This window comes from Dromaius novaehollandiae, chromosome 12 (genome assembly GCF_036370855.1).
Source record: "Dromaius novaehollandiae isolate bDroNov1 chromosome 12, bDroNov1.hap1, whole genome shotgun sequence".
Classification (NCBI taxonomy): Eukaryota; Metazoa; Chordata; class Aves; order Casuariiformes; family Dromaiidae; genus Dromaius; species Dromaius novaehollandiae.
This window is the reverse complement of record NC_088109.1, coordinates 3,281,948-3,294,922: the sequence shown is the minus strand read 5'-3', so window position 1 is coordinate 3,294,922 and position 12,975 is coordinate 3,281,948. Positions and strand designations below refer to the sequence as shown.

The 12,975-nt window shown below is 40.5% G+C and overlaps 1 long non-coding RNA gene across 1 annotated transcript in view; it reads right to left on the bottom strand.

The window, feature by feature from the left end:
- Positions 1–344: 344 nt before the first annotated feature.
- The window catches only part of LOC112986191 (uncharacterized), a 38,210-nt gene continuing 25,579 nt past the window's right edge, over positions 345–12,975 (bottom strand). Inside the window, exons 2-5 of the long non-coding RNA XR_010391188.1 lie at positions 9,212–9,278; positions 4,935–6,057; positions 3,145–3,230; positions 345–826 (exon numbers count right to left, since the gene is read on the bottom strand). This is a non-coding gene — a long non-coding RNA (uncharacterized LOC112986191). The remainder of the gene's footprint in view (positions 827–3,144; positions 3,231–4,934; positions 6,058–9,211; positions 9,279–12,975) is intronic.

The window sequence follows — 12,975 nt, the reverse complement described above, 5'->3', positions numbered from 1 at the left end:
GGCTTCACGTGGTCATGGGAAACGAATAAATATTGCGTTCTTCCAGTCCTGCTTAGCAGGCTATACACACACCCCTGGACTAAAAGGCCTGAGGCTGCATCTGAACCACACGGAGAACCTTCAAATGCTCAGCACAGCTGATTATGTTGCACTGTTCCGGAGTTACTCCATCTACTCCACAAAACTTCTGCTTCCATATAGAACAACACTGGTTGCTAGTTTTTTTTAAAGAGAGCTACTGAGACAAAAAAAAAAAAAAAAAAAAAAAAAAAAAAAAAATCTTTTCTTGTTAAGACTTAAATTAAAAAAAAAAAAAAGAGAGAGAGAGAGAGAGAGAACAAGACTGCTAGATATTTGACTGCACTTAGATAAAAATGAAACTTATGCTTTCTAAATCAGGGAGGGATATGAGACTTCCTTAAGTGCTGTGAAACAGCTTGCCTGAGCAATATGCATTTTTTAAATGTCTTTTTGCCATCCCTTATTTGCCAGCCCATCGAAAACAATGGTAAGCCAGTGACTTAAATTAGAACATTTTAGAAACCAAGGACTTTAGGAACTGTGAATGAGAATCTACTCCCAATAAAATTATCAGAGTTTAGAGATTCTTGGCAATGTCACTAGGATTAAAGTCCCTTTTATACCTCCATAAAACACCATGTGCTTTGAAGATGGTACACAGAGCTCCTCCTGGATGTCTGCTTGCATGGCCCTGCTGATGCTGTCAGCGTCTGGGTTTGACCCGAGGTCAGAGCAGTCAGAAATCCTTTCAGAAGTCTCCTCTTTGTCTTCTGTTATCCTGCTTCTCTCAGGGTTGTTTTCATGTCTGTGAAAATGTTTTAAGCTCTTACATTTGTTATTCCAGCAAGTTCTTGAAAACCCTGAACACAGCCTTCCCTTTCTCTCCCTCTCTGCTCTTCCCATCTTCGGCAACACGTACAGAAATAGCCACATTGTAGATGTGGCAAAAAAGCACCCCTTGAGACTTAGCAGACCCCTCACCTGGCATTGCTGCTTTGGGATGCTGCTGGGGGTTCGGTCTCAGCCCCCCGCTCAGAAAGTACTACTTCCCCCTGCCATGTTATGGGGAGAACAGTAAAGGGGTTTGTGCTAAAAAACAACCGTGGGCAGGAGCCTGGAGATCTTCTCTTAGCTTCCAGGACACAGTCCAAATATGTAGCCTACCCCCATGCAAAATTAAAACCATATTATTTAAATATTTTTTGTGGGCTGCATCTGTTCTCATCATAGACGGCCTTGCTCCTGCTGCCTACCGACGTGTTCCAGCTTTAGATACGAAACATTTTAGGGAGGAGGGCAGGTAAAGACAGTTATCTTTAATTAATCAGCCTGAATGTGGCCAAAGTTAAGGGCCTCTCTCTCTGAAGTATGCTCACATCCACTTTTAATAAATAGGCTCAGCCTGCAGTTGCGACTGATGCTGCTGGTACATGCGTTGCTTTTTCCTTTCTCAGGGAAGGTTGCAGAATCAGCAAATGGAAATGCGTGACAGCGAGATTTGACATGCAGTAAACATCTTGAACCAAATATTGAGAGGGGAGAAGAGCTACTGGAAATCAACAAGATCTTGTTCCTCCTGCTCCCTTCCAATCTTGAAAAGAGAATGTAATAGATCGATACATGGTTATTCATTAAGGTTAACCTTTACTGGTGGGTGGCACACTTGAAAAGCAGACCTCCAAGTTTTGTCAAGTCCTCCTGGGACCTGACAGAGGCCAATATAAGTGACCTCAAACTAAAGGGGTCAGTTTTGTACATGCTGTATTTATTTATCTGCCTTATCTCTTGTATGGTATTAGGCAAGTCTCATGGCCCTTTTTATTATTATAATTATTTATTTTTACACTTCAGCAGCCCCATCTGTAAGTAGAGTTTTAGTGACTCTTCTGAGGCCACCTCTCCAGGAAAAACTGCTCTTTTTGGTGTTTCTTGTTGATGCTGCTGATTGAGGATGTCTTTGGGAGGGCTGCCAGTTTTATGTGCTAGGATAACCTGGACATTAAGCAAGTTTGAACTTTTTAATCTGTGCATCTCTAAATAAGAGAAAACTTTGAAATGAGAAATCTCTCTCTGCAGCTCTGCTTCTTATTCCATCAATGATCTGAACATAACAGTCTTAAATTGTACAATTATTGGAAAGTTAATTCCAGAACAGTTGTACTGAAATTGTTTTAAAAAAATAAATTAGTTAATTAAAAAACAAAACTATGAACTTCTACATTGTGTACATTGTCAGCTTGGATTCCTTACTACTGTTGAAAACATGGTATGTATTTTTTAATTCAGGGCTGACCGAGTTTTATTTTCGGTTGTGGACTGGAAAAGTGACAAGGGGTGTTGTTAAAGCGTACAGTATATCACAGTGTTAGTTTTAAAGTTTTCCACAATTTCTGTTACTTATGTAGTTAAATTTGAAGTTTGTTTTATTCCGAAATATTACTACCTACCTAATAATTAAAGCAGATATTTTCCTCAAACCAGGGTGCTGTTCTGAGAACACAGAAAACAGAATAAAGTAGAAGTCTTCAGTCCAGTGGTCCTCCCAAAAAGAGAGTTTTTCTCACTGATCACATGAAAAAGTTAAGCAATTTGGAGAGATGAAATTAAGCATCATATTTGACGTTCTTTGTCAAAAAATGTGACCAAGGTTGAATGCAAGGTGAAACGTATTATGGTGAAACAGGGTAAAGAGGATATCATTTGTTCTAACAAAGTATCCGAGTCTATGTATGCTTTTTCCTTCACACCTAACTAATGTAAAAAAGCAATGGAGTATTCCCTACATCCCAGATACTTGAGGCTGACCCTGCTTCAAGCAGGAGGGTGGGCTTGATCTCCCTTCTAACCTATTTTATGCTCCTAATTCCCTTGGTGAGGTGCTTCAAAATGGTTAGAAACTGCAGGATAAGATAGGATAAGACCAAAATATCTTCCCTACAGTAAGGATTTTATCTGCTTCATGACTACACAACTTAATGGTGGTTTGCTCACACCCAGATTTAACTGTAGAAATGAGGTGGCAGAAGCCACAGTCAGCCAGGCAGTCAGCTGGGATCCTGTTTTAAGGGCTCATTATAAAATAAAAGAGGGGAAACCTAAGAACCAAGCACAAGCTGGAAATACCTGCACCATGCTGCTTAAAATCCTAGATGAAGCGTCTCAAGGAGGATACCCTTGCTGAGAGACAGCCTCCTCCGTTCGCGATCATGCTGTCAACAAAGAAAATGGACATGAGCAAAGAGTAAGCAAGCGATTGCTAAAGACTACGTGATTGAATGGATTTATCCATTCTGCCCGTTGAGGACTGTCTTTTTTTCCCCCACAATGTGGCAGGATCTTAGCCACATCAACCCCTTTCCTAGGGCATTTCCACAAACTCTGGGGTCCGGCTGCTCACAAGGAACACAAGCACAAATTCAGAAAGATAATTACTGTTGAAGAGAGAAAGCAAAACTCGCAGGTAAAAGCAGTATATCGTTACTTAGCCTAATAAAACAATAGTCACCTGAGGAACAAATTTCTTATCTTTGTCCTCCTTGCAGCAAAGCACAAAGTCAGTTTATTCTATTACTCTGGTTTTGCACAGGAGTAAGTAACTCCACTAACTTCAGCTGAGTTATTCTGGCATGAACCCAGTGTAAGCAAAAGCAAAATTCAGTCTCTTGTTTGTTCTTTATAAGGCTCCTGACCCTTCATCAGACTGTTTGGAAACCATCCCACAGCCTTCAAGTTAGAAAGGAGAAAAAAACTGACTTAAATAAAAAGTACAAGTATGCTAAGTAAATTTGGTATTGCTTTAGGTTTTACTGACTTTAAAAGATGTAGAAACACTTGTTTTAAAGGAACCTTTGTAGGGCCTAGCAAAAAAGCCCTCTGGTAGGTGTAGTCTAACACTGGATCTGCTGTTCCTCCCCATTACTTTTGGGCAAACTGCCTAAGCATTTTTTTTTTCTTAAATGGAAACCACAGTACTTGCCTCACTGATTCATGGAAGGATTAGGAGTTTTGATAGCTATCCTAAAAGGTTTTTATGACAGATGAGAAAACATTTATTTCTGAGGTTTCTTAAAGCATGACTGTTACAAGAACAACAATAATCCCGTGCGTCACAGCAAGCCCAGCGCAGGTGACACCAGGTATTTTACAGTCTAAAAGTTGCACAAAGGCCGTTAGTCTGGAAGCGGAGACTCAGGAATCGAGGCCAGCAGACTTCCTTTTGTAAAGGCTTCCCCCCATCCTGCACGGTCGCGCAAGCTCCTTCTCCGGATTTATCTCCCGGGCAGATCTCTTTAATAAAGACATGGGAAGCGATAGCAATGACGCCAGTGACGGATGGAGCCTAAATGAGCCCCAATCACTTCCTGTTTCTCTCTGGAGATTGGGCTGAATGACACAGCTTGAATTTGTTTTTACAGACATATTCCACTTGCGAGGCTTGAGAACAGAGACCCGCCACAAAACACCATACCAGCTCTTTTTTTCTTCCTCTTTTTTCAAAGGAAACAGGGCCAATTTGGGAACGATCAGGGTCCTGACTGCAATCGCTAATCTAACTGCTTATTTGGGCCCAAACTTCCCGAGTCGGACAGCGCACAGAGGCTGCTCTGCCTTGCAGGCACCATCTCAGCCGTGGATGCCGTGCCTTGCTGCCCCTGCCAGGAACTGAAACTGCCGAGACAGACGGCCTCGCCTAAAGAGCACAACCAGTTTCCTCCACCTCTTCAGCAGTTTTGTGCGCTTCTTTCTAGATAACTATCTCATGGATATTTTGGCTTCAACTATTTCCTTTGCAGAAAATAACAGTAGAAACCCACTATCAGCAGGATCCAATCTTTACAAAAAAAACTCAAAAAATAATCAGTCTTTCAAAGAAAATACAGGAAATACTTAGATCCAGAAAAACAGCAACAAACCTGAACATTCCCACAGATACACTGGAGAAAAACATGATCTTCAGGCAGATACCAACAATGCGTCCTGACCTTCCCTTCTCCAGGTCTGCGAGATGCACGGAGCAGGGGCAGATGAGTAGACGGTCGCTTCCAGATACCCTGCAGCATTCAACCATGCACCAGCTTCAGTGATCAGAAGAGAATCAATTGCCAGATCGAGGCTGTAGAAGACACTAAACAAACTATTGTGCATTAATAGTTTCGTGTATGTGCTAAAACCTTATCCAAAAGGCTCTGAAAGTGTCACACTAACAGAGATAGTTAGCAACTCCAACTGCCAAAAGAAATAGAGCAGTTGCTAAACATTGCTGTGCTACAAACATTTTAGCAGGGGAAAAAAAGCTATTTTTACTATAATTTAAGCAGAAAATGCAAGAGGAGATAGAAAACAACGGTGCGTATTAACAGTTATTCCAGACACCTTGATTTAAGCATGTCACTCTGTAAAGAGTTACTCAAATGACTAGTTATTAGGCTCTTCTTAATTTTTCCATTGGCATGCGGTATCTTCTAGCCTAATCGTCTCTAAAACAGACCTTGAACACTTGCTTGATAAGGACTGCAGCATTATTCTCTTATCACATATCATTAATACTACCCAGGTCCCCCCGAGGCTGCCACTGATATAACAAGCTACTTTATATTTAGTGATTTAACTTACAGTGCTAAATTGAAGGTAGTGAAGACAAAAAAATTATGCCTTTTCCTTTACAATTATTTACATGAAGTTCATATAAATAACCATGAAGTACAGGTAGACCCTGTAGTAAGTTGTATACAAACACGCTTTTTGTATTTGTTTTGTTGTTGTAGTTTTTTTTGGGGGGGGTTGGTTTTTTTTTAAGAGAAAAGTATAGTTCTGTATCTGACATTTTTCTCTTCAGTATCTCAGCATCTCACAAGAAGGCCTCCTTCACGTAGGCAGAGCTGGAAGTAGACAGACGAAACAACTGGTGTAACACCGTAACTGCGTCAGAAGCCTTCGTGTTTCATTCACCAGACACTTCAAGACATCAGCTGTTTCACACTGGAGATTTCCATCTCTGGATGATGCAGCCAAGGTCCAAGCAAGCCACTCCCAATCCTGAAAAGTCATACAGGAATGCATGCCACTATAAATGCACAGGCAGCCAACAGAAATGCAACTAGGTATTAAAGTCCTGCAATAACTGTAAACATTCAAAAACACCTGAACAGAAGTGATCAAAGACAGGACATGTGCAGAGGCTACACCTCACCCAGCTCAGCTCGGGCCAGCTCAGTTCTCATACAGCAGCCAAGTGGAATCTGTTGATTTTAAGGAAAGATGTATACTTGCTACTAAAAATGCTAGGCTTGCCACAAATCTTTAGTTCTGAATAAATACAGAAGTTAGAGTTTAAACTAGCATTTGTTTAGCCCTGCAAAGACTTTTATGAAAACCAGCACTTGAAAATAGGAACAAGGCATAAAACCTGTGTTTTAAAGAAAGATAAGTGTTCGCAGAAATAACTCAGCTAAGAGTTTCCCACAGTAACGACTGGTGCTAAAGTGTTGCTCGCTAAAGTGTTATACCCTATCTTTTATTAATCATAAACAGAATGGATTAAGAGGACTGCTGACACTTCACACCGATGTTTTACAGAGGAACTAGAGCATGAGAGATCTAAAAGGTAATGACGCTGCCGTCAAGGCAATACATCTGATGCTACTGAAGGCCACACTTCCTCAGCTGGTTCTGTTTTAGTAAGGCCATAAATCACTGCATCTCTCAACCCTAGCTCTGCTTGGCTACATTTCTATAGGTGATTATTGCTCCCACCCAACCAAAACAAATGAAACATACGTTGTTGAGGTGAGAATCATGAATCAATATCTTTGTGTTACTTCAGGAAATCAGAACAGTTCCAGGCTACCACTGCAGCAACCATCTCAGAATGAGCTGTAGGTATAACCAGGTTGGAGGCTCAGAGTAGCTGGAGGCTGATCCACTCACATATTTGGAGATACTGATACTGGCACTGGCTTTGGCTCATTTTCTTACAAAAAGGATAAACACTATGAAGCTGTTTTTTGCTTTTTGTTTTTGTTTTCTTAAAAAAAAAAAAACGGAAAGCAAGCTGATACAACAAGCAAGACAACAGCATGGAGCACGTCAGAATTCAAATGTGCTTCTCAGCAACACCTACAACTTTTTTTTTTTTAAGCCTGTAGAAGCTCTGCCTAGGCAAAAGAAAACCTAAGCTGCAGTAAACCTTCTCATCTAAATGATTATGCACAGCTTTAAAAGTTAATAGATCCATTTTTATACTTTTGAACAGAAGTTTTATACTTCTGAATAGAAGATTTAAGAATATTGTACGTAAGTTATCTACTGTCTTCTCTCCTCCTCCAATTCTCAGAAGCTTCTAACAGCATCTTCTACTTAATGCCAATTCCTTTTTAAATTGTTCTGGGTAAAGTTTCATGAACGGATACTTGAAAGCACAGCTCCTGCTTTGTAAAACTCCTAGGTTTCAGCTTACGTGAGAATGGGGCCAAATCCTACTGTTCTGTACGTCCAAGTCCATTAAAGCCCAGGAAGATCTGCATACGCGACTGAAGAGATCTCAGCTGCGTTTCTCTAACACAGCAAAACGAAACCAGAAGTAATACTACAAAGTCCACACTCCAGTTCTCAGAAAATGCCTATCTGCCTTCCTGTTCTTGAAACCAGAAAGTTGTCTTCCCAGCTTGGGAGGACAGAAGTTTTCTCACAGAACTTTTACCTGTGTAACAGAAAGTTTTAATGTGTTAAAACTCTGTGTTGCAGTAATCCTAAAAATCAACAGCACATCATAACAGCTTGCAGTCTTACGACAGGAGACGGACCTCATCAGAAGGTTCAAAGCAGAAGGTCACTCGATGCACATTTGTTTTTTCTAAAGCAGCTCTTTTCTTCAAGTGTCAGGGTTGCCATGCCCAAGCTTTAAACTTTAAAACGTGCGTCATTCCTACCAGTGCTACAACATCTTTCAGCTGAATCTTTCCATCACTGACGGGGCGAGGGTCAAACCAGCACTAGTTGTTCCACCTGACTTTCATGGGTGGACTTCTGATTTTCCCCAGGGCTTGAAGAAAATCAGGCCTTCTGTTTTTACATGGGGGGATGGAAAAAAAAGCATCTTCTCATTCCAATTAACTTTAAGGCAACAGAGTGAAATTTGGCCTTCCTATGCAATGTACTGTATACTGCTAATGATTATACAGAGAGATGTACAAACTTTACTACGTCAAATATTAGAGGACTGTGACTTCTAACAGCATCCAAGAAAGCTACTTCCTTTAGGTTTGGTGATTTACCTACTGTTTCATGGGTCAGGCTTTCTCACCACTTACCCTTGCCAAGCAGACCCGAAGACTAAGTGAACTTCCACAAACGTGTGTGATCCTCTCTCTCCTTCCCAGAGCTGTAAGGGCTACAGAAGGACCCTAATAAAGCATGATGCTATTGCGGTTCCTGGATCAAAAGCACAGATTCAGCCTTGCTGGCACTCTCTGGAGAAGGATTTTTCTCCTGACCAAATATCAGTACCACTGATTACCGTCCACTTGCCCGTACTCATCCTGCCCTTCCAGTTGGAAGAGAAACTTTCTGCTCTCTGAGTGATGGTACACCAATGCAGTACTGATGATTTACTCTCAGGTAGTTCATTTCACTGGCCACTTCAACAATACCTACTCATCACTCCTGAGTAAAGTTTTATAAGAAAATACACCTTATGCCTAGATAAGGCCCATCTGACACTTCAACAATCCCTTTACCTCCAAACGCCTTTTGTCACGCTAGAAGGACGAAGCCAACAAGCTCTTGCACTGAGACACCAGCAGACTGGGTTAGTCTGTAATTTGTATTCTTGCACTGTTACTCCAGGATGGCTGCATAGCTATTTGCAATGCCATAAAAAGGTACAAGAGACCAAGCCCTGCCCTTCTTGGTCAGTCACGACCCTGTAATTTGTGGTAGCAACAATCCTAGTATAGCAGGAGGGGTGTGATTGCACCATGCTTAGGTGTTTCATGCATGCCAATAAAATGGAGAAAGTGAAAACGTTAACCTAGAGTAAGAACGAGAAGGGCAGCTGGCAGAGCTCCACTCTGGCAAATCTTCCAACTCCATTAATCATTTGCTCTCAACTCTGCAGTAAAAACATACTTTCTCGCCAGTTAATCTGCATTTAAATACAGCATTGTCCATATTCAGCTATTTAATATATTACCTGGGACTGTTCAGTATGACAGAGGCTTAGATACCGTAAGGAACACGTAGTTCTCGAAGTCTTTATCCTGCAAAACAATTGGCACAATTGCCAGGAGAAATATTTTGAGACAGTTGAATGCTGAATACAAAGCCTGTTCTTAAAGAACAGGTTTCATAACTAATTCAAGATGCTTTTTAAAGTAAGAGAAATAAGTAATGAAGTAAATAAGACAAGTAATGAAGTAATAAAAATCAGTAATGAAGAGCAATTTGAATGTACCTAGGGACAGTTCCTGTTTCATATCACAAATTAACATACTTCCAATCATACTACTACTTATTCATCTGCGCTTTTAATAGTATATTTTCTTCTTTTTTGTCTAGTATCATATTTCTTCACATTTCAAAAAAAGAATCCATTAAAGATGTTAGCAGTTAAAATTAAGTACAGTTTCTATACAAGGTCAGAACTGAGCCATCAAATATAGAGGGCAAATAAAGGCAAGTTAATGTAGTGATACCAAAGCTGAAATCTGTCCAGAATTCTTTCTTTTTTGATGCTACCTTTCCTATTCTGTGGCTGCCCTAAACAAGTAAAGATAGCAAAGTTAGGTGTGTGACTCTACAAGGAAAAAAAATATATAATACAGCTCACAGAACATAAGTCTATTTTAACTGACGAGATTAATGAGGAAAATAATAATTTATGAAGGATTTTAAAAAGCAACAATGAAAATGTCCGCTGGAACAAGTAGGAGAAAGTTTTTATAAGAGTGTGTGTGCGTGTACAGGCGCATGCATATACAAAGAGATTACTTACGTAGACTTTAGTCAGAAAATTGAGTTACAAGTTTTCTCCCAGCTGGCACTCCCATTAATACTGGCTTTAAAATTGTTAGAAAAGATAGCCAAAAGTGTTCAAGCTGACAACAGCTTAGCTAAGCTCAAGGTACTTTGCATGTGCAGCACCTCAGGAACACCCAGTTACTGCAGTCAAAATTAAAGTGGAAACTTCTTAAAACCTCACTAGTACAACTACTAGTGACTGTCAACACCACAAGCCTTTTAAAAAAATACAAATACTTCTTTATAAAGATATAAAATCAGGTGCTACATAACTTAAAGCCAACTGGCATAAGGAAGCTTTTGTTTCATGAAGGTTGCTTATGTGAATTCTGCTCTTCTTGTAGCCAAGAGGGATGAGCAAAGAAACACCAGAGGCTGATACGACTCAAAACTGAACTGCTGTATGGTCTTATAGAAGACCATACTTCAGGGCCTAGCTTGAGAAACTAATCTAGTCTATATCCAAATACAAAAATTTCCCAAATATAAGAATTGTCCTTCAAAATTCGAGCTTCAGTTTAAAACTTTAATTACAAGCACCTATTACAGGGAGTCAGACTTGCAATTTTAAGGTTAAAATATAATCAGACATGCAATATAGTGTCTGGAGTCCCATATTCTTTAGACAAGGGAGTATCTGGTTTCTAATAAACTCAGCGTCTGAGATGTGCTCCACACCATGTTATAAGCAAGATTACGGCACCGTGAGAAAGTCTTTAATTTACAATTTTTTGTGATATTTTAAAGGTTTAATGGTAACACCATTCTTCATCTCCACGCCTTTAATCAAACCCTTGCAGCAAATGCTCCTCAAGCAGTGCCAAGAATCTTTTGTGCCAATTCTCACCATATCTCAAAGAAAACTTGATTTTTTTTAAAGAAACCAATGAGGTATGAGTAGTTGGACTGTCAGCATTAACACAAGGCAGATGCAAGAAAATGGAAGCACATTTTCCATTCCCCTACCCCTCACAAAGTGGCCGACAGTCTCACCGAGAGTCATGAGCCAAGTACTGCTGCTAAGTTATTTCTCATTATCATAATTAAGTATAAAGTTTGTAAAGAAAAAGTTAAAAATGAAGACTCTACCACAAAGCACATGCAAGGAATTTCTTCCAATAGCATTTTGTGCGGTGGAACGGCTATGCAATAAGCACTGATCCTCTGAAAAACACAGCTGGATGCTTTATATATACACACAGAGAGAGACAATACTACAGCCATAAAATGAACAGTAGATAATTCTGGTCAGTCTAGCTGGGAACAGTGATCCTAGAAAAGATTACACTGCAGTTTTAAAAAGATCAGTATCAATTTGCATATGTCCATCGACTAAATTAGATGCTGAACACTGCTACAGTGCTGGAGATCTAAGACAACACCCCAACAGGGGCTGATGCCGTTCCAAACGATTGAGAACAGCTATTCTGCCAGGCAGCTACTCAGCCGTACTTCAAGTTTACTTTTTTTTTTTCCTTTTTTTTTTTTTAATTGAAGTCCTCACTTTGAACGCGGCACTCACAAAGTTCTCTCTTTGCTTCCTAACAAAGGAAACTTTATTCCCCGAGCAGTTGATCTAACAGACTTTGCAGTCCTTAATTGCAGTTTAAGCAGACAGACACTGTGCGATGCGTGGTGAAACAGAATATGCATCGTGAAATGTTCTCACTATATATAAAGAAACTCTGCACTAATGTAACCCACTGATTAGTACCTCCGCAAACAGCACAAAGCTGTTCTCTAACACCAGGGGAAAAGATAGGAAGTGCAGAGCTCTATGACTGTACAATAGAGAACAAGCAAAAAGCCATTAAGCCTCTTCACAGCGCTCCTGAAATAGAAAGCTCCCTCCGAGAGGAAGATGCCCTGGCTCTGGAATATCCCGAAAACAAAAGGTGTTTTGCTCGTGCACCTAGGAGTATGTTGTATTCTACCTCCTTATCTTCTGCTGAAGGAGGCCTGCCTACACAAAGTTGCGCTGAGATAACGAGATCATACCAGGAATAAGAGCATTAATCATCCAGGCTTAACAGGAAACAATAGTTCGCTCCAAAGTAAAACATTAAGCAGAAACTGTAGGCCAAGCTCTGTACTCGGTACATCTGGCTCAACGCTACCACACTAACAGCTTCAGCAGATGCACACCTAACTCATACCTTTGGAAAGGGGACAGCTTAATCCGCATCTTCAAATTAGAACTTCTCCTGCTAACGTGAGGTTTCAGGGCTCTGCGCTCGGCCAGATCAGTGGGGAGAGACTAGCTGGGAAGCACAGTCAGTAGAAAATATCAGTACACTGACTTGTTCCAGCCTACAGAGCCCCGTTCCAAGTCAAGTGAAAGAGATCCTTTAGAGCAGCCTCGGAGGAGAATTAAATTCAGCCCCTTTCGGCCACCTTGAGGAGCAGCCTTTCACTTCCCTTCCTACAGAAGGATCTTCAAAGGATGAGGAGTTAGCCTTTGTTAGCTTTTCCAAGGTACTTTTCCAAAGAGTGCTTCAAGACACAAGGCTAATCCGGTCCCTGTGAATTTGCTCTCTCCATCAGGATAAAACAAACACCTTGCCTTCAAGAGCTGGAACTGTTCCTGCCCGGTACGGCAGTCTGGCTGCAACGTATCAAATGCTCCAAGGCACGGAAAGGTACTCCCTGCAGACAGGGAGCTCTTTCAGAAATTCACCCTTGTGAGTGACCTAATTTGCCTAATTATTCACCCAACTTTCAAGGAGTAATCATTTGAAAACCAACCAAAAAACCACACATGCCAAAGCTCCAATTTGTCAGAGCACATCTTGTGTACGAGTGTATCATTTTAGCTCATACGTTGACCCCACTCATCATCATAGTATGAAAAATGTTCATATATTCATGTTTTCTGTAACGTCACAGATTCCAAATGATTTATTACTTCTTAATTTATACCTTGTCTAAAGTATCACC